Here is a 26,085-nt window from a genome sequence, read left to right as displayed (position 1 = left end):
GTACATATATAGCAAGCACTATTAATTTCTGTGTAATCCTTTATAACAAAACATGTAGATTTTAGATTCACCTTTGCCAAATTATGTAGCTCTATGAGGCATTGGGGGGCGTTGTCGATAGCTGCTGAATTTAACTAAAAGAAGTAACTCGTAACCTAATTTATTTTCTTTAAAGATCAAGAAATCAGTCAATAAGTTACTTTTTAAAGGAGTTATCCGATTAACTTTTTAAGACAACTGTGGCAACAGTGCTTCTTATTTTTTAAAGTCATGTTGTTAGTTGCCCAAAGAAGTATTACCTAGCAAGACGCCAGAAAAACCATAGACCTTCTGTAGCCTCTCAGGCATGCATCATATGGGCTGTGGTCAAACATTAAAAAATTAATACACCTTGTAGAAATGTTTCTCAAGTCTGAATGTTGTGGTGATTTGAAGACATCATTTGGCTGCCTTGTATTTCAGTCCCTTTTCGTTCCTTTTCATTTGTTATCAGAGGTTAAAAACAAGGCTTTAGGTAAGGTTTAACGATGATTGACAGCTGCTGTTCTTGTGTATTTTTTCGGGGGTTGTAAAATATGTTGTAAGGTCGAGTCAATAAGTGATAAGACTCTCGTAAGAAAAAAAATATATCATTTTCGTCACCCGACTCCACTCGGATTCTCCCAAAATCCCTCATAGCCTCTACAGCGCAGACTCTGGCTGCACAACTGCTACCAAGGGCTGCGCCTGTGACAGGGGTATTTTGGCTTCAAAACCGTACAATGATAAATGGCAGAGCCACGCTGTCCACTCTATATACAGTCTATGGGTGAAACACAAAAAGCTGTGCTTACTTTGACAAATTAAATATGCAATTCTCAGCAACCCTTAACAAAATACAAAAAACCAAAGGAGTTCATATGATACTGAATATGATCCAGGTCTTTGTTAGTCGTCACAGAAACCCCTGATATTGGACAAAGTAATGATACAACGTTACTAGCTCAGAAGTTAAAAGCAGAGTGAGGAGTATTCAACAGAACACAGGTGAGCAGTAACAGGAGAGAATCCAGGTGTGTCTGTTATTGTATCTGTGCATTTTTCAAAGCTTGCATGTGTGTGTATGCCTTTGCATACATGTGTCAGATTGCTTGCATGCATGTGTGTGTGTTTGTGTGTGCGTGTGTATGTGCACGTGCTATTGTCAGAGGTAGCCAGATGAAAACACCTACACAACTGTCAGCCTCCAACTCCTCCACTAATAAACTCCAATATTAGTTACGGATTCTAAACGCAGGAATGTAGTGTTTAACTCTTTCCTGCCCGTACAGGCTGCAGCCCTCTCAGCCCAGGGCCTGCTGCAGACTTACTCAGGCATGAGATGCTGGCTGCGAGCGTGTGCATGTACAGGGCATGTCCTACATGAGCAGACACATTCAGGGCTGCTCCACAGCGAGGTGGCCTCCATCCCCCCAGGGTCTGAGCAGGAAAACACAAGAGCAACAGGGATGGTGTTTCCTGTAAACACCTCAGTGTTACAGTGCAGGTGTCACGCAGGAACCAGAGTAGAAAAAGGTGTGTGAGAATGTGTGTGAAGGTGCTCAGAGACACATGACAAAGTGTCTCCTCCTGTTTTTTCTGTTCTGAAATGCAGCTCCAGAGGAGTGGCTTTCTGTCTGTCAGAGAACTACGTGTTTTGTTGAGCAGCTTTTGAATCTCTGTGTGACAACTAAAAACAAAAAAACTCCAATGGAGATGAGAGCATGTCAAGTGAATGTTTTCGTGGCTCCACAGTCATGTAAGACTTGCACTGTATACACAACAACACCCCATCTGCTGGCCTCACATACAGTAGTCTGCGGTCAATCCAGGCGCATCATTATTCTCCTCCATACATCATTTTGTCAGCTGATGAAGACGAGAGACCCACGTGGTGATTGATGTGATTTACTGCTTAACCTCAGAATATTAAATCATTAGGCTCACTTTCCTGCTTAAAAGGGACCTAAATCCCATCAACCCGATAGCTATACTCCCGTCTTTACTTGTGGCTGCTTTCAAATGAATGTGGGTACAGATTACCAACTGAAGAAAAAAACACATTTATCATGTGTGCCATCACTCAGAGGTTCCTGACTGGAGGTTTCTGAGCTTTGATTTGGGTTTACTGCTTGCTCCTGTCATCTTAGTGGAGTCATGAATTCTCCTTTTGGTTGAGAGGAGGATTTTTGGTGGGGCAGAGGTATGGCAGTCACCACAGCCAGCTGTAATGAGACACCCGTCAGGATCAAATCCTATTACATTTGTCTATGTAAGCCACACAATTGATGATGAAATGAAAGATCCTTAAATCCCCTCCAGGACTCTTATTTGTATTTTCAAAGCTCAAATTGTGTGTGAAGATGGGTGTTTTGGAGTCAGTCTGAAGTATTGGTGATACTGCAGCTTGGGGTGTTGAAGGTGCAGTGTGTAGAAATAAGAATTTTAGCAACAACAACTCATCACTAAGTGGTGGAGGCCTTTGCAGGTCAAACTTGATCCTGAAGATGGCATCATTTATGTTTTTCATCCTTGTGATGGGCGTTGATGCTACAGGACATGTCTCATTGCTGGAGAAACAACAGCAAGAAGGCTCCATGACATCCGCATTAACCCTCAAACAGCTCATGTTCTGTTTTACAATGCCAGCTTTCAACAATAAACAACAAACACACCTCTGACCATCAGGTATATAAGAAAACTCATAAAAACATAGAAACGCTTACATTTGTTAGACTTTACCACAATCAATAAACAACTCAGTTTAGAATGATGTTTACTGATGCCGATGTTTACTCTCTTTTAAGTCATTGACTTTCCCAGTTTCACTTCATTTCTTCCTGACCTTTTTTGATGAAATATGATGGATTTTATGCTCAACTAATGCTTGATATTATAAACTACTCTCAATCATACAGTGTGTCTCAAATCGCATACTTCCATACTGGGTACTCAAAATTTTCAAATTGAGTGTACTAAGCATACTACATACTCACTGGCTTAGTACGCAAATTTTGAGGGTGTAGTGCTGTCTCAAATCGCATACTGCCGAGCGCCGTACTTACCAGTAATGACGACATGACGTCGACCTCTTTTTCTTTTACGTCTAATTGTGGCCGGCTTCCAGCGCATTTCCGCCAAATACCGCCACTATTTGCCCGTGAATTTTCAAAGCCTTTTCAGTAGTTTGTTAAACACAGCTAATAACATGATCAAAATATCAAGATCTTACCATCTTTCATTGTAATCACAATAAATTTCAATCGCGCTTTGCTACGCCGTAATCGGCGCCAACAACATCTCCTCCTCCTCCTACTGGCTGAAGATTTCCCGGTATGTATTATTTATTTGTATTTTTACCGTGCTGAGCGAACGGCCACAGCTCTCTTCCGCCATTGCTGCCAGAGGAGGAAATGAGTGCGTTAAGTGTCCACAGCTGCATACTCAAAATCCGGGCTGATTTGAGTACATCATCCTGGTACTTTTGCATACTCATTTTTTGCATACTATGCATACTGTTTTTCATTTTGACTCAGTATACTCAAAATTTTGAGTATTTGAGTATGGAAGTATGCGATTTGGGACACGATGTCATCTTGCTCAGCTCCAAGTGAGGTTTCCACAAAAGCTGCTCCCCCTGGTGGCTGGATGCAGTATAGGGTAAAAAATCCAGCTTTCCAGCCATTGCAGATGGGCTGTGATCAAACTTTAAAAAATTAATACACCCTATAGAAATGTTTTTCATGTCTGATTATTGTGGTGATTTGAAGATATCATTTGGCTGTATTGTATTCAAGTTCCCTTTGTTCTGAAAAGTTTCGTTTTCATTACTTATCAGAGGTTAAAAACAAGGCTTTACGTAAGGTTTAACAATGCTTGACAGCTGCCGCTCTTGAGTATTATTTTTCAGGGATTGTAAAATATGTCGGGAGGTAGAGTCAAGAAGGGATGAGATTCACGAAATAGTTTTTTTTATCAACTGGCTCCACCCAGATTCTCCCAGAATCCCTCACAGTCTTTACTGCGCAGACTCTGGCTGCATTGCTGCCAATGGCTGCGCCTGTGACGGAGGAATTTTGGCCACTCTATATACAGTCTCAATACGCTCTCAATACGAATTTGTTTGTGCAAAACAACAACAACAAAACACTTTTCTTCTTCTTCTTCTTCTTCTTCTTCTTCTTCTTCTTCTTCTTCTTCTTCTGCTGTCTTCTTCAACAACAACTGCTGTTTTCTTCTTCAACTGTAAAACCACCCCCCTCTCTTCTTCTCCATCTGCCTTCCAGGTAAATTCAGGACCAGCAGCCAGATATTAATCCACAGACAAGCAAACCACTAGTGTTGATCTGCAGGCATCGTCAATGAAAACTATGGAGGATGGAAAGGCTGGGCCTGAGAAGTTTTGGATGATTGGAAATTATTAGAAGATTAAAATAGATGTTTTCTGTTTGGGGGTCACTAAGATAGATTAGATAACTGAACCTTCTCCAGCATTTTTTTTACTACATACACCACTGAATAGGCTGCAGTTCACTTTCTAGATGAAAAACAATATATGTTCAAAATGCATTCTCGTTCATCAAATTTTTACATGTTGAAAAAAAGAGTTGATCATATTTGTTCTGTGGTTTTCTGTGCCACAAAACAGTGGACAACCAAAGACAAGAGCAGCTCAACCAGGAATTTGATTTGCAGAAGGTCACAAAGAAATTACAGATCACTTTTTCCTTGCTTGTATCATTTATGTTTTCACGCATGCATCCGTCTTACTTAGACACACGCGAGGATATCACAGCAGATTTGCAGGAAAACAAGCAGTGCGTGTGTGTGTGTGTGTGTGTGTGTGTGTGTGTGTGTGTGTGTGTGTGTGTGTGTGTGTGTGTGTGTGTGTGTGTGTGTGTGAATGTGTGTGTGTGTCTGAATTGCCATTTCTGGTTGACATTCTCCACATCAGCCATCTCCACCCTCAGGCCCAGCAGAGGAAGGATGCTCCTGGCCTCTTTTTTTTTTTTTTTTTTTTTGCAGCAGAAAGAGTCACATTATGATTCAGCTTTCACTTCCTCAGAGGCGTCAGCCAATCTGTGGGTTGGTGGCAGTGTGAATCAAGGCTGTTGCAACTCCCACTCCCACGCTTTGAGGCTGAAAATGTGTCTGTTGGATTAGAAGTGTGACTATCGAGGCTTCGGCTCTGAAGTGGAGTTTATTTCGTGTGACCTCAATGTGGCAATACAAACACATTTCTGAAAAAAAAAAAAAAAAAAAAACAGAATAACACCACTTGTAAATAAAACAGGAAGCGAAGTGAAGATATAATATCTAAAACACTAACCACAAAGGAACCTTCTAGAGCATTTGAGTGTCTTCTGCTTTATCTTTCATCACCTTTACATTCAGAGGAAGTCAACAGGGGTCTCTGTCGCCTGTGCTTTAATCCAGCATGGGAAGAGACAATGACTCTCAGAGATCAATGAAGTTTTCTTACTGTAATATGAGAATTAGAATTGCTGTCATTTAGAGAAACAATCACATTTAGACTTGGAGGGTTTATTCACGCACTGAGGAGCACAGTATGTATGTATGAGTGGTTAGCAGGGCTGTTTAGGTGTCAGGTGGATTGAATGTGTCCTTTAGTGCAGGCCAGCGGTGTTAAACTGCAGGGCTGCAGCAGGGCAAGCTGCACGAGCATGACTGATCTATTGAGAGGAGCATCAGTGTGAACGCAGCCGTGGCTCCAATCAATATCGCCTTATTTGTTTGTGTGCACCAAAGTGTAAAATTGTGTGTTGTCTTTCTCTCTGTCTCTCTCTGGCTCTCAAGTTGTGTAACTTAGGACCTTGCATTTAGGGAGCGACGGCTGAGAGCAATGAGGGGTGGAATGGAGAGATAGTTGGCATTTCAATTCCACCGAGAGTCGAGCGAGGAGAGTATTCATAGAATGATCGCAGCCTCATTCACAAATACAAAAGCCACTTGCTCTTTCCGAGGTGACAAAGAGGCCCGCTCATTCTGTTGCATTTACCTGCTACACATTAGGATCGTATTCATCTGGTTTCATTCAGTTGCTGCTATCGAGTGGCCTCTCCTGCGCCTCTTGAAGACTGAAGCTGTGAATGATGATGAGCAGTCAAGGTGCCGGAGCAGCTGTAGTATTACATCTGACGAGAGAGGAACCACATCCACAAAAAGCCGGAGAATGAGTGACGACAGACACACTTCGCCAAAAGTTTTCTTCAGGCCACTCGACAACCATAAATGGGATTTACACAAACACACAGTCATTTGTAAAATGAATTTGTGCTGCATCACACTGTTTTTTCTCATTTACTGTATCATTATCCCAAGGCTTCAATTAAGTCTTCCCAAACACGCTGAATGTCAAGGCCTTAAATGAATTCTTTGCTTTTGCCTGAGGCCAGACAGTGTATAAATGAGACTCATCGCTGGTAGGCAACATATATTCATGTGTTCAGATGAGGTCAATTTAAAACAAGACCTCTTCAGGGTTACACAACTATGGAAGCCCATTTCCACCAGTGGAACTTCAAATAAATGAGGACTTAGCTTGGATTTCATCTTAAAGATTTCATCTTTAACAAACATGGTGTGCAAACAAACTTCAAAAAGTATTTTCCAGGACATCTTTTTCTCAGTTTGCCATCATATCAGAAGCTTCAAAAACAACTCATTCATAAAAAAATCAAACAACTAGATCAGTTAAGAAAAGAAGCATTACGATGAGTCTAACTTGTCATACATGTAAAGCTATTATCCCCCACTTCACATGTCTTTCTTTTGTTTCAACGATAATCCTTATTTTTAACCTTAATTAATCTTAAATTTAATCTGAAACTTTTCTTTACAGCATTAATGTTTTATCTTTATGCTGAATACTGTAAATAAGGTTGACTGAACAAGACTGTCAGGGTTGTTTTGAGGCTCTTGTTATTGAATTATTATTTGTTTTGTACTTTCATGTATTAAAATAAATAAATAAATAAATAAGATACCAAAGGTAGAGTCACAGGATTTTCCTTAGAAAATAAAATGCCAACTTTTACAGGAATAATCCAGCCCAATAGTCTCCTCTGTGACTGTACACATGTGTGTCAGTGTCTGTGTCAGCCTCAACCCCCTCCCCTGCTGTTGGTGTGCGCTGCTGCTGGCACTGATCCAAGGAGGAGGAGCCCAGATTGAATTTGTGTTAAACAACAACAAAAATCCCTGCAAAACCCTACCTTTAAAAAGTCACAATTTCAAAAAAAAAAAAAAAAGTAGGAGTAACACAGTTCAATATGTCATGAGAAGTTAATACTATGAGACACCCTTCATTTTAAAGCCATATTTCTGATTTTGACTTTTTACACCATTCAGACTTTCTGTCTCATAAGTTTGACTTTTTAGCTCACACATTTAAAATTTTTTAAACTGAGACTGAGACACAGAAAAATTAATTATTTTATTAAATATATTTCCTGTTAAAAAAAAAATCAACAAGTACAGCTTTAGGAATGTTAGAAGTTTTCATATATTATTTTAAATCATGGTTTTTGTAAGTTAAGTTTCTGAGCCATAGTGCATTCTCTTTTTATATCACTTTACATCAATAAAAACTCTTTAAATACAAACCTTTGTGTAGAGCAACCCAAATTTTTCCTCCAATGGTTTGTGCAACAACGCTTCAATAATAGAAAATTTAGAAAAAAGACAGGAAATCATTGAGTTTCTTGGCGGAAGTTGTGAAATGTTTAATTGAAAGTAAGTGTGTAGTAAAATTGAATATCGAATATCAGTTTTTACTAAGTTAGAGTCTAAAAAGCTTCGATGCTCCCACCGAACTAACAAAAACACATTCCTGCAGCTTATACCTCTGTTTGTATGAAAATATGACAGCCAACATAATGAATGCTCCACACTCATAAACACAAGTTCACTCACACACACACCCGTGGGCACACCGAACAAACCCGCATGCTCATACCAAGTGGCCTGCTATTCCAGTAGATGTGCTACCCTGATGACAGCCCCATGATGAGAAAGGCTCAGTGCTGTAGAGCACATGACAGTCAAAGGTAGCGTCCTGTCACTCAGGGGGTGTTACAGCAGGATGCCAGGGTGGAGAGATGGCAGTTGTTGAACTTTGGAAAATCATACTGAAACCTGAACCGAGTCCCCTGGAGAGCAGCCCACAGAGAAAAACAGGTGCCCCGAACATGACGCAACCCTCGTTGGTTCAGGGGGTGACAATCACCCCCAATCCTCCTCATAATACAATGTCACTGGGCCCATGAGCCAAATGCCCCTCAGGAATAGCCATGAGTTGTTAGGACATGGTGTTCTGGTGAAACAACAGCAGCATATCAACTCAATGAACTGCAGTGCAGCAAAGCGGCAGGGACAATCATTTTAAAAGTTAGAATGTGAGGGTCACAGAAAGTGTCTGAACCATACTTCCCTGTTTAAGCATGCTAACTTATATTCTAATGAACCCTACAAGTAAAAAATAACAGTAAACTGCAGGCCAGAAAGCCAAAGCATACACAACAATGCTCTGTCAGCCCCTCTGCTGTTTTCAGCTCTATGATGGAGAGGACAGGTCAAAGGTCAGGGCTGGGCACACACAGAGGAGATCTCCACGACCTGTGCACACATGGCCTCTCACCTCATGCACGTCATAGCAATACAAACAGCACACAACCTTACTGAAACATTTAGTGGCTTTGAGGGGACTGTTTTCTGAGAATGATGAGGAGCATCTATTATTGGCGTAGTGGTTTGACCTTGCACCTGTTCACTGTGGCATTAATGGAATGGAGGGGGCTGGCAGCCCCCCCCCCCCCCCCCCCCCCCACACCCACCCTTTATATCCTTGCATTTTTCACATCAGTGCATCCATATTGTGTTTCTGAGAGCACTCGTGCAGTACAGTATGTTTTTTAATATGCATGCGCGTCCTTACGTATGCACTTGAGTGTGTGGTCTTGTACAGAAATCCGTGTGTGTGTGTGTGTGTGGTGCATCCCCCCTATCTGTAAAGTTTCAGCCCTCCACCCCACCCACCGTGACAATGCAATCAGACGCCACCACAGGAACCTGATATAATGATCGCTGTGGAGTGTGCTAATTAACACTGAATAGAGCTCATAAGCACAGTCCCTTTGCCAACAAATCAGCCGACAGCACAGCGCACAGAGGCGTTTGTCAATGAGCCGAGAAGAGACGGGGTCACACACACAGCACAAAACTCAAGCTCAGTCCAAGGAAAGCACTCTGGCACCTACAGACACATGTGCAGCACATTGAGAGTACGTGCTTCCTTTATTACAGGCGTAAACAGCATGACAAGGCACAGGACTTTGAGGGAATCTCGTCCTTATTCAAGCGCCCTTAAGCTGTTTTCACTCCCTGCTGCAGTAAACAGCATCATTATTTATACCAGCAGCGCCGATGAGGGTGTGTACATACACTCAGGAAGCACACCGCTAGCTGTTAGCAGCACACAAATTCAAACACACACTCTCATGCACAAGCGCTGGTCTCCTTTGAGATGTCAGCGATCTGCTTACGGTTTGGTGGAGCCATTGTTCAGTAGGGCTCATATTCTTTAACGGGGGGCCTTTTGTTGTTGTAAACAGCATGAATTTTTAATCCAGCCCAAGATTCTGGGCCAGTAATGAATGTGTCTCGGCAGCAGGCCTCTCTGGGGAGGGAGGCCCCTGGCTCCTGTTGCTAAGTTTCAGCAATGGCTGAGTTCTGGAGGAATCAGCCTGTAACGCCTCAACAATCTAATGCACAGACACACGTGCAAAAACACATACGTATGCATGTGGGCACATATATGTACACACAGGAACACTAACAGTGAAGCGATACATACTTTCTTATGTGAATTCACAAAAACAACTACTAAAATAAATGAGTTTGGGAAAACATACCCTATAAGATAGAGATGTACATGTTAAGTTAACGACTGCACGACATCACCCTTGCAACAGAATTACTCATCAATTAAATACTAGTGGATTTACCTGAAAGTAAGACAAGGTTTTTTATTGAAAATACTGTGAAAAAGGGAAGTGGTCTCATAATTAGGGTCTAACCATTGACACATGCTGATAGATGGCTAGGGTCGCTACACAACTGCAACAGCAGAGAGCGTCAGCTTTTGTAGAGCCAGAGACCTCACGGTGGCTGCAGTGATCTGTCAATCACAGCAGAGACGCACTGACAGGAGGTGAGAAATGGAGAAGTGAAGTGATTGTCCAAAGCAAAGTGGACCAAAAGTTAGGTAGGTTAATGAACAAGTGAGGCAGAGTTATGATGCTGATTTTAAGATAATGATGGTCAATGCAGCAGAGATGTTCACAACTGACAGACAGCCAAAAATATGGAGTTACAGAGTGTGATGTGTGAAGAGCAGGTGTCCATAAAGAACATCTGAAAAATGAAAACTGTAAAAGAATAAGTTATCGTGGTCCTCAGAGCGACTGTTTCAAAGAAAATGACCAGAGGGTGAGAAACGTAATGAAGGCAGGCACATTACCAGAGCTGTCATGAAATTACATCTGAAACACAGATCTTAGTGATTGTATTTAAAGCCAAAAAATGAGAGCAGTCTCAATTATTTCAATGATTTTCTCAGAATTTAAATTTAAAAAAGTTACATAGTAAATTTTTGTTATCAGAGCCTTTTTCTGGAGATTGGTTTTGAAAAGAAGGGTTTGTCTTAAAATCGGGGTTGTCCATTTGGTCAATATGGTAATATCTTAATTACTGTATGCTTAAAATGCCAGTCTTATGCAGATTGTAGCTTCAGCCAAAGACCACTACCATGATGTCAAAACACTCTGATCTCAGATGTTGATCATCATGGATGATGGACTGACACAGTTTCAGTGTCTTTAGCCCCTGAGTTCCTTTCATAACTTTTTCTTGTGTTTACCCAAAACAACCATTGTCAAACATATTTGGCTCAGCTCTGCTCACTGAAATGATTAACATTAGTACCTCCCAATAAGTCTATGTTAGATGCATTCGTAGCTACAGATTTTACTTCATTGCAGTAACATTCTAAGAAAGCAAACTGGGGCGCTGTTGCATTGGTCATTGAAGTCTCTCTTTAGAAGTCGTATCTTATGAAGGCAAAAATGCCCAAAAATATAAGTTTCATAAAACAAAGAGTGTTGCTTTTTGATGATCAATCAGGATCAAATACCCAGCACAGCCATATCATTTCTGATGTTTATTGACTAAAACATAAATGGCACAAACACAAGGTCTGTCATGCCAAACCTCCACAAACTGACCCTCATTCACAAAGAGACTGCAACACTTTCAATTAACTCACTCCCTTTCTATTAAGGTTCTTCCTCCAGCCAAGCTGATTTGAGAGCTGCTTCTATGTTTCCCTTTTTCCAGCTTGCTTTTTTTCTCCTCAGAGGATCTATATCTTCGATTCTGCAGCCAGAGGCTGTCACTCATTTTATTAGTCTAAAGCTCACTCGTTCAATAGTGTCAATTCCGAGCCTCGGCCATTGACCTAAAGGAGTTCCTCCTCAACACCCAGCCCAGAATCAACCACTTCCACCTCAGAGAAATTTCCTTCATCAAGCACTTTAACTATCAGCAGTAAAATGCCCTATAACAGGTCCTGAGCAGCTCACCCCTGACCCTGCTGCTGCTGCAACTACAGGAAAAAAGTATTAGTTTACAATCCTAATTCCAATTAAGCCTGTCAAACTGTTAACAAAAACAGATCATGTAGTTTTTAAATAATTCAAACCTATTTTGATTTTTTTTAAGAATGAAGAAAGCCTATTAAACAGTAAAAGTTGGGACAGAGCCACATTTACTACTGTGAAGCAAACTGGAAAAAGGGATACTTTGTTTAACACTGAAATCATTTGGGAACTAATGAGAGCAGTGTATGAAGTTTTAGGAGGGAAATATTGGGCCAAATTGTTTTGTTTTGTTTTGTTTTTTTACATGCAGGACCTCAGTTGTTCTGTATATTGACTACAAATTTTTGGAAAAGCTAAAAATCCCAGATCAGGTAAAACAGCAGTGACAGAGCATGTGCCAATCTCACCGCCTGTCATCCGATCAGAGGCTCCCTCACGTGCATCCGTTGTAAACAGTGCAAATGCGCCAAGACGTGCAAAAAAAGGAATGAATAAATAAATAAATCAGGATAAAAAGGTAAAATAAAAACAATAAAAGAAGTTAGGGTGATGTGTAGTGTTGTCTGGTCGGTTTTGCAAAGAAAACAAGGACAAACTTGGAAAAAAACAAAAAAAGACTGTACAGTATACACACTTTCTGCATTGCCAGTTTATAAGAATATGAATACAGCTGAATTCACATATCATGCTCACACCACCATAGCACTGTGCACCTGTCGCTTATGTAGTAGTGAGAGCGTTGGCAACCCTATCAGGACTCCAGGCAGGCCAGTTAAACACCTGCACTCCTCTACTACAAAGCCATGTTTTTGTAATCTGTGCAGAATGTGGTTTGGCATCCTTTTTCTGAAATATGCAAGGTTTTTTTCCTTTTTTTTGAAAAAGGCATTTACTGGACGGCAGCATATAAGTACAGACCATACTGTATAAAAACTATATTTTTTGGCTTCAGTGGTGCCTACACCAATGTGTGAGCGACCCATGCTATGGGCACTTGTGCATCCTCACACCATCACAGGTGCTTGTTTTTAAACTGTGTGCTGAACTGGTCCCTTTTGCTGAGTGTCCATGATTTCCAAAACAAAGTGTCAAATGCTGATTAGTCAGGTCATAGGACAGTTTCCACCTCTCCTCAGTTCATCCTGAATGTTGCAAACTATTTAATCCACGGCCTCTTCCAAACTTTACTCCTGAGAGGCGTAATGTCTGTGGGATGCCATTTTTATCCTCAGTCATCTCAGTAACCTGTTGCAAATTCATCCAATGAGAACAGGGCTTTTCTCTCTAGAGCTTTTTTAATGTTTTCATGCCCCTGTCCTAACTTTTTCTCACATGTTGCAGGCATCAAATTTAAAATGTGCATATATTCTTGATAAAACACTACAACTTTTCAGTTCAATCATTTGACATGTTGATGTGCTATTTTCTATCAAAAATATACTTTTAATCATTTGTAAACCATCAAAATTGTTTATTATCAATATTTTAAGTAGCATTCCAACTTTTTTTGGAGCTGGGGTTGTATCTGCATCTCTCAGTGAAGTTGCTGACACTCCCAGATTGCACATAACGACAGTGCAGAAGCTTTGACAAAAGCTTGCACATAGTTAAAAGAGAAAATCTCTACAATGGAATCTCTCATTTATGCCTTCCTCTATTCCTGACACATTAACGGAGTCTTATCTAAGACTGCAGAGAGAAACAGTAGTTGTGTGATCTGGAGTCTGAAAATAGATCTGCTCCCATTGGAGCCTCTCCTGTCATAGCAAAAAGCTTCAATAAAACTGAGAGATGTATACTATATGTCAAAGGGTTAAATCAAAGCATTGCTTTTTTAAGTAAAAAAGCGCTGGAATTCTCCCCCGTCCTCTTTTTTTCCTGTCTTCCCCTCCCGAAGCGATTAAATTGCTGATTGATTTTTGTATCTCAGCTCGATTCCTTGCCCCTCGCTCTCCGTCTCTCGCCATTGATCCTCACAAGGCTGCTGACTCCAAAGTCAGAGGACCCATCCTCTCTGGCCTCCGGAAATGAACTTGTTAGATGGGCTGTGCGATTTATTGCTCATGAGGCCAGGGTGTCTCTGTGTGAATGTGTGAGTGTCTATAGGGGCCGTGTGTGTGTGTGTGTGTGTGTGTGTGTGTGTGTGTGTGTGTGTGTGTGTGTGTAAGTCGACGTTGCTTTCACAGGGCTGGAAATTTATTGCATGTCTGCATTTCTCTGTACACTGGTGCATGTGCTCGTCTGTGTTGGGGGAGCAAAGTGTTGAATTTATACCAGCCTGTGTCAGTGTGTTTGCATGTGTGTATGACCGTTATTCATCTTTTGATGACATTACACATCATACAACACAAGTTTTAGATTTTATCTCGACAACAAGTTTATCACCAGAGTGTCCTGTTGAACTTTTACTTTGTCTGATCTTGTTTTGTGGGTTAGGTTGCAGTTTACTATCAAAAATAAAGAGTTATTGATCAGGTTGAAGTTTTGTTTGGCAGTTTTCTGCTGAGGTAAGCTGTTGTGAGCTCCTCCTGGTATTCCTTTGAGCACCGTGCACTGATCTGCCCCATCCACCTGTGTGCGGCGTCAGACACAGCCCTGTCCTCTGCTGCAGCCTCCTCTGACATATTGATTGGGTTCCATTTAAAAGCCCTGTTCTTCCACCGTTATTTACTCCAATAGTAAATCTTTACAATGCCGTAAAGGACTGTTTTACACACTTGGATTATACAATCTCCCTGCTGCAGCGGCCAGACAGGCGTGTGTCAGGAGAGCAGAGGAGGAGTGGGCTCAGCACCTCATCTCTCCCAGGGGGGAAAAGATGCAGTGCAATAGCACCAGAAAGGGCCTTGGCACTACTTTAAAGGGTGCTGCAGGAGAATGAGCTGCCTGCTCTGCCTCAACTTTTCTCTCTCCCCTCTCCAGAGTGTTTTGGCACTTCTCCATCCTTTTGTTTGAGGCTGCAGATTTTTCTTGCACAGTGGCATTTAATTTGATAAAAGTGCCAGCTACTGTTATTAGTTTAGAGCTCTGTAGGAACAGATCTTGCATAACTGTCCCAGACCAGGGAAAGCATTGTCTTATAAATGTGTTTCATGCAATTTCTCCTTCGCTATACCTAGACTTGCTTATCTGCTCATACTGAATACGTCTCACTTACCAAAACATGTGATTGACATAAATTACCGGTATTATTTTAGGATATTAAGTCAACTAATTGGCAAAATGTCATCATCCTTGCTAGTCAGGATCACAATTTCTGGTCTCCTGAACAAATTATTAATGGTTGTATTGTCTTGAATTACCTGTCATATGTTGTCTTAGCCATAATGCAGCCACCTATAGGCAGCGAGGGCTGTAGCTTTGTTTACAAGCTTCAGCCAAACTGCTAAAATGCTGCATCATCCAGATGTAAATTGGCACAGGTGACAGATGGCACCTTGAAGCATGGCGCAGGGAGGAAGTATTTTGTACATTAGGCCACGTCTGGTTGGACTAGCATATAACAATAATATGAAGGCTGAAGGCTGATGGTGCCAGCTCTGCTAATGCTGGCCACATTCAGAAAAACAACGTGACATTGTTAACAGGCTGACTCTGTGATTAGCTGTGCTAAATCCATTTTGACTGTTTGAGAGATTTTCACCTCTGGGCTAGTTTTAGACCAGGAAATAGGCAAGGCAAGTTTTGATGTTGAGCACAATTTATCCATCCATCCATCCATCCATCCATCCATTTTCTTAACCATTTATCCTGTTCAGAGTTGCGGGTGGCTGGAGCCTATCCCAGCTGTCATTGGACAAGAGGCGGGGTACACCCTGGACTGGTCGCCAGCCATTTGCAGGGCTGACACAGAGACAGACGAACAACCTTTCACCTATGTCAATTTAGAGTGCTCAATCAACCTGGTGAGCATGTTTTTGGCACACAGGGATGCACGGGGAGAACATGCAAACTCCACACAGAAAGGCCCACCGGCCAAGCGGGGAATCGAACTGGTGACCTTATTAGCACAATTCATATACAAGGCAATTCAAAGTGCAAATATGACAGTAATTGGTAGCATTTTGATAATTATGGCTAACTTCTTACATATTACTAGGACTACAACACTTTCATTCAATGTATTTTACTTAATCACATCATAATTTACTTTTCACTTGTTAATCTTTTTAGGGAACAATGGATTATTTTATGCAACGGGTCCTTTGACTGGGGTACATAGACTGTAGACTGTAGTTATGCCACCTTCATCCACTGACACCACTTTCATGGACTGATGGCATAAGCTGCTACAGTAAGGATGTGGTCACACTGGCAAACCATACCGTACTTAAGAACACTTCAGCCCTGAAACATGTTTGGAATAGCCGGCGTGACCGCAACCAATGCCGTACTTGAGCACGATTCACTTCTCTACTTTGGCACGCTTCAGAGAGGTGGGCTTCCGCACGGTTTACTTCATGCACAAGCACAAGTAAACGGATAGCCCGTGTGACCCATAACGTATGATCACCATGCACGCATCTCTCGACAATCATTTTAAACAAATTGGGGGTGTTAGAGAGCTGTGTCGGACCAAAACGACTTACCATAAGTCTAAAAGTCACTAAAGTTGTAGCTGTGCTCTCTGTGTCTCATTGTGCTGACTCTGATGAGATCGCGCTTCATGTTGACGGATGCTTCCAGATGACTGAGGCGGGCCATGTGAGAGTGTGATACCCACTAAAGTGAGTGTTGCATATTGACAGAAATAGAGTTGGAAGAGGTTTCTTGTGGTGGTTTTCCCAACTTTCTGTCCGCTATACGGAATTTGCTTGTCTTTGTGTATAAATGGGCGCATATGTTTGTGTGCCTGTGAACGCGTCTGGGCGGGTCTTCACCATGAGCTAGAGATCACATGCTCTTTCGCGCACAGTGAAGCTCCGCGAGGAGAAATGTGAACTGGAAGACGTAGAGATGTTCGTGAAAATTAAAGAAATAACAGAGGGCTATTTAGTCTGTTAGATTAAAAAAAAGTATAGACCTAAATTTATGAGAGAAGGAACTCTTATTTAATTCTATTGTGATCTGGAGCTACATGGAAAATGAAATTAGCTCCATTTTCAGGGGGACTTTCAGGTGGGGCGGGCTACTCTCCCTATATAATGGTAGGGGAAACACTGTCTCCATTCAGTCCAGATGGGCTGTGGTCAAACTATAAAAAGTAAATATACCTCATAGAAATGTTTCTCGCATCTGTATGCTGTGGTGATATGAAGATATTATTGGGCTGAATTGTGTTCAAGTCCTAATTTCTTCAGAAAAGTTTCATTTTCATAAGTTATTAGACATTAAACGCGGTTTTGCTTCATGTCTTACGATGATTGGCAGCTGCTGTTCTCGTGTATTTTTTCCTGAATAGTTAAATACATCAGGAGGGAGAACCAAGAAGAGATTAGACTTTGAAAGAGAAAAAATATATCTTTTTCACCCAGTTCCACTCAGATTCTCTCTGAGTTCCTCTTGGTCTCCACTGCACAGACTCTGAACGCACAATGGCAGCGCCTCTGACAGAGGAGTTTTAGCTTTGAAACTGTACAATAGTGAAAGGCAGAGCCACACTGTGATGGTTAATATCAACACTTGTTTCAGTATCTTTAGTTTTATTAAGTCTGAATACTTTGTTAGAAATGTGGAGATTACAAACTCTGAACAGTCCCACCACAGAGGAGTTGAAGGATTAATATCCATCCAGACACGTGTGCCAGGTAGTGAAGAAGTCACACTCACAAGCTCTGACTCGTGAATCCTCAGAGGTCACGACGCTTGAGCATAAATCATTCAGCTTGTATATACCAGAGGTCTTTATTTCATTAGAGGACATATGCTCCACTTGTTCCCTCTGTCTCTCATCATAGGCCTCCAGCCCTGCCCAACCACACTGTTGCCATGGTCCACATGGCCCAGTCACACCAGAGGTAATAAGTACTTAATTTAGGAGCAGAGAGGCGGGCCATGCTTGGCGTTTATTGGTGTTGATGCCGAGCAGACTTCAAAAAGCCACTGGGCCCATAATTTATCTCTCTCCGCGGACCCTGGGAGTGTTTCAGGAAGACATAGTGAGTAAATGAGTGTGAGGGAGAGGAAGAGAGTGAGTATGTGTCTGTCTGTCTTTCAGTGGGTGTTTAATACTGCCTGGCTGTTGACTTTGGTGTACTCATTCTTTGATGTCAGTAACACGATCGTCAAGGATCTTTTCCCCCAACCCCCTGCAGTAGTTTTTGCACCGGCAGCCGCACACCCCCCACTCACAAACTCATCCAAGTTGAACTTGGCTGTCCAAATCATCTGCTGCTGGTTGGCTCACATGGGATACCCAAGCTGAAAGTGTACACTTGAAAAAAAAGATCATTTGGAATAAACAATAAATAATTCAGCAGAGCGGTTAAATAAGTAATAGTGTGATATCTATTTCTTTGGTGGCGCTATTGCCTTTCTTTACTTATTAATGACCTTAATAGACACCGTGTCTTGCTATGAAGAGCAGTCTCTTGAACTGAGTCCTTCGGGGGAAAGAGAAAGTTACGACTTCGTTTATCTTGTCTTTCCCTCCGTGTGCCTTTTTTTCGTCTGTTTCTGTGAAGTGGCGAGACGCAGAGAGCAGTCTAGACTCTTTATTTTGTGGGGGTTACGTGGAGGAGGGGGGAAAGGGTCAAAGGAGTGACATGAGCCAGCTGTGGAATCCTGATCACAGCAGCTCCTCCAATTCTTTCCCTGCTTCACACACATTATCACACACACACACACACACACACACACACACACGCACAAGCTTATTCCCATCCCCAGGTCTCCTGTAATAGCCATGAGATGCTCCAAAAATACCCCACCCCCACTACCCAGTCCAGAGAAGAGGATATCCACCCTTCTCAGGGGAGATAGAATGTCTCTCTCCATATCTGGCAACCATGACCACAAATTAAGCGAAGGCTTCTGTGAAATATTCCCTCCTCGTGGCTCTGGGTTTAAGAGCACCCAGAAGGATACAGAAACTTCTCAGCAAATGTGCGAACACTCGAACATCAATGCACAATTAAGTGATACAACAGCCTGCTCGAGCGCTCTCTAACTGGAGGGCTCACTGCCTCTGAGCCAGCCGGCTTTGACTCACTAAGTTAGGATAAGAGCTTCTGGATGAAGTCGGATCACCACGCAGTGCACATCGCAGCTGGGACAGATGCATCTATGCAGCAACTTACTTTTACTGCAGCAGCAAATGATTTCCCCCTAAATTAACCGGCTAAATGAGCCTTTAAATCTGATTGGTTAATGTTATAGTTGATTATAAATAAGCAAAGTGAAACTAATGCATTCAAAGCCAAAGAAGTAGCTCCACCGTTTCCACCTACGCTAATGAGCCCCCTCCTCCTCCTGTAAATCTTGAGTTAATAAAGATGGAGGGATGAAAGTGGACGTAAAGTAACGTGGGTGGGCTAACAAGCTGTTGTTCCAGTGTTGACACCTTCTAATACGTTGACAAATGTGTGCTTCAGCGGCCAGTAAACAACCTGCTAATATACAGCCATGACACTTTGTGCCGCTGAGGACTGAGGCAGAGGAAGTGGTACGGTGCAGAGCTGTAAGCGTTTTAGCAGAGAGGAGGACGAGAACACGCCGTCATCCTGAAACATGGTCGGCTGCAGCCAGAGGCTGTAAATCTTGTGGGGACAGAGTTTCAGCACGGGGTTACAGTGTGACCAAGCACCTGCATTCTGCAAAAACGCACTTCCTCATACATAAATATGCAGGTTGTTCATGCATCCGTGATTATGTGCAAACCTGCATGTGTAAACAGAAATATGCACACTTTTGTAGACACATTATGCACATCTGCACACATGCACGCACACCCTGTCTTGCAGGATTGCACGGGGGCAGAGAGGATAAGAAAACACAGCCAGGTCTGCCCCCTCTGGCCCGTGGATGTTGGGAGGACAGGATGCCTTCTCACCTCCCATTTCCCCTGTTCCGCAGGAGGCCCATCTCCACACAGCCGCTGACCCATCTGTCCCGCACGGCTAACTGGGCTCCTGTGTATTCATCGCAGCAGAGAAACAGGAGGAGGAGGAGGTGTTGGAGGAGGAGGGATGAGGGAGGCCTACAACATCTGGGAACCATCAAGCCAAAAGAGCCTTAGATCCTGAGATTCCAGTCTCCGACCCCTCTCCTCTCCTCTCCTCACCTCATCTCCCCCCTCCTCGCCTCTGCTAAACCCCTCCACCACCACCCTCCTTCTCCATCTGCCCCCCACTCTCTCCTCTCCTCTCATTCTCCTCTTCCTTTCCTCCCTTAGTCCGGCTGCCCATCATTTCCCCGTCTCTTCAGCGATGGGCCTAATCCAAACAGATTGTCTAACTGTTTCAAAAACATACTCCCTTTCTCAGCCTGCTCTGCTCCCCCCTCTTTCTCTCTGTGTCCTGTGTTCATTGCAGGGAACAGACACTCTTTCATTGCGGAGGAGGTGCTGGTGTCAGTCTGGCCTGGGTTAGCAGGTTACTCCTGCAAAGAACCGTTTCAGGAGGAATGAGCTAGCCAGGCCCCAAAGCACTTTGGCAGATCCCATTTAATACTCAATTCTGACACATTACACGCCATCCAACACTCTGCTCCCCTCTCCTCTTCCTCCTCCTGCCTGCTCGCTCTGTGTAAGAATGAACACAGCTGCATATTCACTGCACACACTGGTGTGTGTGTGTGGTTCTACACCCATTGTCTCAGGCATAATGTCCAGCCCTCACTCACTGTTCCTGAGGCTAGTGATGGGCCTTGGAGAGCCTTTGGAGGGGGAGCCCCAGTAGGGGGTTCAAGAGCTGGGGGGTATCCCAGGAGACCACCAGGCCTCCTACTGGGCCTGCCTACATCAGAGGCTCCCCCCGCCAGCGCCTGCTGAACTCCTGCATACAGGGTTTTGTTTAGAAGGAAGCTCCGTCCCTATTTACCATAATTGAATTAAAAGGATTAACATGGTTCCAGTGTTCCCCACATCTGTGTTCTCTATAATTCCACATCTTTGCTTTGTCTCGAATTCTTGGGGTGATGGGGGTCGGCAGATCACTCAAAGAATACTTTCTGTGAAGTAAACACGAGATATTGTGCAACCAAAGCCCATTTGAGGAAATGCTTTAACAGTCAGTTGTAGATAAACAGTCATAAGAAAGGACGTTAGATAATCAACTCACTGAAATTTGAACCAATGAGTAAAAATGGAAGCTGTATAATGGGCTGAGCCTTCAGGAGGACTCAGTGTGTTGATTTTAGCCCCATCGTGTCCCAATTGGATTGTGACTGAGGGTCAGGAAAGCAGTGGCCTACAGATCAGAGGCTGGATTAATTGTTGACACTCTCCTAGTCCAAACACAACCCTCACTACCCCCATTACACACACACCATGCGCACACGCACTCACCCTCCCTACTACATCGAGGTCCTGACAGACACTTTGATTTATGTCTAGCCACCAACAAAAAAAGAGAACAAAATCAATTGGCTATTACCGCACTTAGCACTGGGCTGTCACCACCTGGGAGTAGGGTGTTGAAAATAAAAGACAGAGTCCATACAACTCTTCCATACCACTCCATATACTCGCTCCCACAGGGGAGACACAGATCACTGCTCGATCTCCATATACACAGCCAGTCTCCTAAGTGAATGTGTGTAACTCTGGTGCTCAGGGGTGGAGGTACCACAGAGGTCAGAGGAGCTGGGCTGTGAATGAAGTGTTGGCGGTTGGAATAGTCTGACTGGTTGGAAAACGGTGGGAGGAGAAAGCAACAACATGGACCACAAAACCTCAGACTGCAGCTTTCACTGCAGGCTGAAGAGTGCTGTGGTTTCACTGGGCGATCTGAAGGTGTGAATTTTTTGTTGCTTTGTGAACGTGTAGCATAACGTCAGTGCTACAGGCCAGAAATCAAACAAGTGGAAACCTATATGTCTTCAGAATCATTCTCGCTATTATTTACAGTTTGCAGTTTGCAGTGAGAAATAAGAAAAATCACTCCAACTGAAATCCCAAGTTTTAAATGCTACCATGGTAGCAACTTGACTGTGGATTTTACTATTCATGGTAATAACGTTTATCATTGATGTTGATCATTCATTTGTGCCCAAGGTTGTCATGATACTTGAATTTAACTACACTACAGCTGGGAATGTTCTTGTAACAGCCTAAAGCTTTAGCGGCACCTGCACTGCAAAAAACTGAAATCTTATCAAGTGTTTTTGTCTTTTTTTTAAGAAAAGATTGTCTTATTATTCTCGATATGAGCCACTTTCAACTTATCAATCCAGAAAAATGTCTTGTTTCAAGTTATCAGAGTACAAAAATGAGGTTTGAATCGCTTGTAACCAGTAAAAAAAATCTGCCAACGGAACAAGAAAAAATTGCTTGAAAATTTCCTTGAGACTAGAATAATGTCTTAATACAAGTAACTTTTCTCTTGTTCCATTGTTTACTGGTTACGAGCAATTCAGACCTCATTTTTATCCTTAAATAACTTTAAACAAGACATTTTTCTGGATTGGTCATGTGAATTTGGCTCATATTGAGTCTAAAAAGGAAGACAAAAAAACTTGATAAGATTTCAGTTTTTGCAGTGTGTATCTGCATTGTTTTGTGTCTTTCTATTTCCTGGGGCTTCCTTACACCTACCACTACCAGACCATTTGAGACGTGTCTGGCTACAGACCTCACCTGTCAAGCCCCTCCACCTCATCTCTCAAGCTCCTTTCCTGTAGACCTCAATCTCTGCCATCAGCCCCAGGAATGCTTGGACCTAAGTACTAACATTACATTGCAAAAAGAGAAAACAGTAGGTGACTATTCTGTAAAAAAGTTCAAAACATTATATTAATGTGCAATTGTTAATATTAATATGCTAGAAATAAATGATGATGAAATATTAATGATGCACCTTTTAATTGTTTATATTTGAGTTCCATCAGTGGGCTTTTTTTAAGAATAGGATTCACACTAAAGAGTTTATTCCGTTTTGACCAAAAAATATCTTGGATTGTGTGAGTAAGATAAAACTAAATAACAAGACTAAAACATTAAACTAGATGTGACTTCCTAATTTTTTTTTCATTTTATTAAATACTGCTACTAAGAACATAAGAATAGGACCAACATAACTTTACACAGAAATTATTCAACAGAATTGGAGAGCGATTTTATTTTGAAATTATTCATCTTATTGCCCAGGCAAAGCAGGAGACTTGACAGCTACAGTTTGATTCCTGCTATCACTAACCTTGCAGCGACTGCCACCGAGGCTCCTGCAGGTGGCAGTTCTCAAGAGGCTAGTGACAGAGCTCACTTTGGAGAGGCAGCAGGTTGTTTGTTGTCATTGGGTTTTTTTTCTTTTTTAATATAATAATACAGGAGATTTTTGGGGGAATACCAATACGGGGAGGACAGCAGGGAAGGGGAGTGAAATACCGTAGTTTCCAGGCCAAAATGGGAGACTAGACAGCTGTGAGGATAGGGGACTCTCTTGGACCATTTACCAATCCATTGCATTAGTGCACCACATTTTTGAAGGTTCTCAAATGTTCTGCACAGTAAAATAAATGTTATAAATTTTAAATATTCCAAATATAAGTTCAATCTTCTATATGGAAATCTACATGCACATACGCAAACACACACATTAACTCAACAATAATGCAATAACTCCTCTGATTACCTGTCCTATCCCCACATAATACAACACAGTCAGCTGTTTAAGGTTTGCTGAAGCACTCTTCATGTAATCTCACAGCACCCCTCCACCTTAGACTGACCCTGCTGTTCTCCAATCACAACTGTTTGCCTGTATTGAGTTCTTTTTATACCCAATGGAAGCTATCCCAGGCATGCATCATGCAAGCAATGGAGATATTTTTATGGGGGAGCTTCAGGGGGTGGGATTTAAGGAGCTAGGAGGTGGAAAAGAACAGGATGCATGATTTAGGGAACCCTGACATCACTGGACTGATGTAATAAAAGTTATCTCAGATCCCGTGGAAGACAGGAAAAAGAGGCTAGAAAGAGATAAAAGAAATTACAGACTATCATTTTCTATGTAACCTTATAAGGGAGTGCCATAAACAGTGCAGTTGTCAGTGGTGAAATGGGCCACATTGCATCACTCCTTACCCCACCATCCCCTCCCTTCCATGTCATCTTGTCCCTCGCCAGCACAGGAACCATGTCTGACCCAACAACTGTGTGTCTGCCAACTGGAATGCGGGCCAGGGTCAGCAACAGGGGCCACATGGCCTCCCAGGGACTATTCTGAGAGCAGGAGCTCATCTCTGTTCTAACCCTATACTGGCGTCTTGTGACTGTAGTTAAAAATGGCCCTGTGTGCTCACTGACTCTAAAAACAATATCACTCTCTCTCACACACTTTCTGGCCATATCTCTCTCTGTTTCAGGCTCATGCATGCTCACAGGCGCTCACTGGGGAGCTGCAAAGTGGAAACTAGGGGACGTGAAGCCACAGGAGCCTCATGTGGTCCCGCGTCCTCTAATTTGAGCTTCTTTTACATTTCTGCTGTGTTAGTCACAAGGCTTCATTAAAGTCAAATGTTCACTGGGTAAAAAGTTAGATGATGAAAACATGCACGCTTGTACCATCAAGCTCAGGCAGCATATGATGAGTGGTTTTATGGATCCAGGACGACACAGTCACACATTTAGACTGAAACATGTCGTACTTGGTAAATCTGCAAATCATCTCTGTGTCCATCTGCAGTTCCAAGTTCCAGTCCGCTGACCATACACTGTAATCACTGTGTATTTAGCGTTATCTTTAGAGAGCTGGCCCGCGTGAGACCACTTTACGACACTGTAAACTTTAACTGCCAGGGTCTTGGTGCTTTAACTCCAGTCCAGCCACCCGAGGGAACCAGGGAGCTTATGGAGGGAGCTTACAGGATTGAATGGAGGAAAGCTACTGTTGTCCATCTCTGCAGCAGCAGCAGCAGCAGCAGCATGACAGCACAGAGCCAACTGTTCTGACACTTCCAGGATGCTATTAAGATACAGCATTTGAAAGTTGTAAAATGGGTTTATCTGTCTACATGCTCTCAGTTAGACATCTTTGTTGCATTCATCGTTAAAGACACGTGGACATTGAGAGTAGGGATAAGAATTTACAGTAATTCCTGTATTTGAATACTCTAAATATCTAATGAAAAAATACTCACCAGTATTTTTATTTATTTATTTTTTTTTTTGTCATTTTTAAACTGTCAACGAAAATAGAGTCCATTGTACCCCGACCTCCCGGACAGTAATAAAAGTCTTGACATCTATCTTTTTCACTCTTGTAGATGTTGTTCTTCATGGCAGTAGCTTGTACTCTGGCTCAACAAACGCCATCAGCTCTCTGAAACCTTCACCTTCCACTAAACTTAATGGGAGTGTTAACTGGTCTGTTTCGTATCAGTTTGATCACTCCCCAGCTTAAACATCTGATAAATACAGGAACTATCTTTTTATCCTATCCATATTCATTTATTTGAATTATTTCTTTCCCCTTTTTTTTTTCTTCTATTTATCAGTTTATAAATTGTATTACATATGTTTGCTTAATTTCCGAATATATATATATATATATATATATATATATATATATATATATATATATATTTATACATGTATTTATATAGGCATAACTATCATTATAATTACTGTCTCTATCTTGATTTAAAACACCTACAACAATTTGAGTTCTAACTTAACTTCCCATCTTATAATTACTTGTGATACATGTGTATGTTCACTAATATGTGTGTGCGTATGCGTATGTGGGTTTTTATGCAGATTTCTATGTGTGTGTAAGTGTATGTGCATGGATCCATCTATCTATATGTATGTATATGTATGTATGTGTATATGTATGTATGTGTGTATGGGTACGTGTATGTATGTATATATATGATTTTTTTTATTTGTTTATTTATTTATTTTTTTTTTTGCTTGTTTGTTTTTACACACAAAAATCACTATTATTATGCTTTAAGACCCTTGTTTGTGTACCTGAGTGATGTTTGGTTTTTATGCACACAGTTTTGTGAAGTGCATTGATGTGTTTGTATTAAGCTTATTAAAACAATAAATATAATGTTGGAAAAAAACTTAATGGGAGCATATCTCCAGTGAACACTTGAGCTATTAGCAGGCTAATCTTCTCTGCTCTGGTTCTGCCACAATGACAGATGCTAACAGGGCTAGCAATTGATGTGACGCAAGACTGCCAGTCTCCGCTATTTTCTCCTTGTGCTTTGAGTGCATGTGGTTATGCATCAAACAAGTTCTTCTGCGGCATCAAAGTTTAACGCCACATATCTGTCACTG

Source organism: Halichoeres trimaculatus, unplaced genomic scaffold, assembly GCF_033239565.1.
Source record: "Halichoeres trimaculatus isolate MK-OKI-2021-1 unplaced genomic scaffold, fHalTri1.1 fHalTri1_scaffold_5, whole genome shotgun sequence".
Lineage (NCBI taxonomy): Eukaryota > Metazoa > Chordata > Actinopteri > Labriformes > Labridae > Halichoeres > Halichoeres trimaculatus.
Note: the sequence above shows the minus strand (reverse complement) of the source record.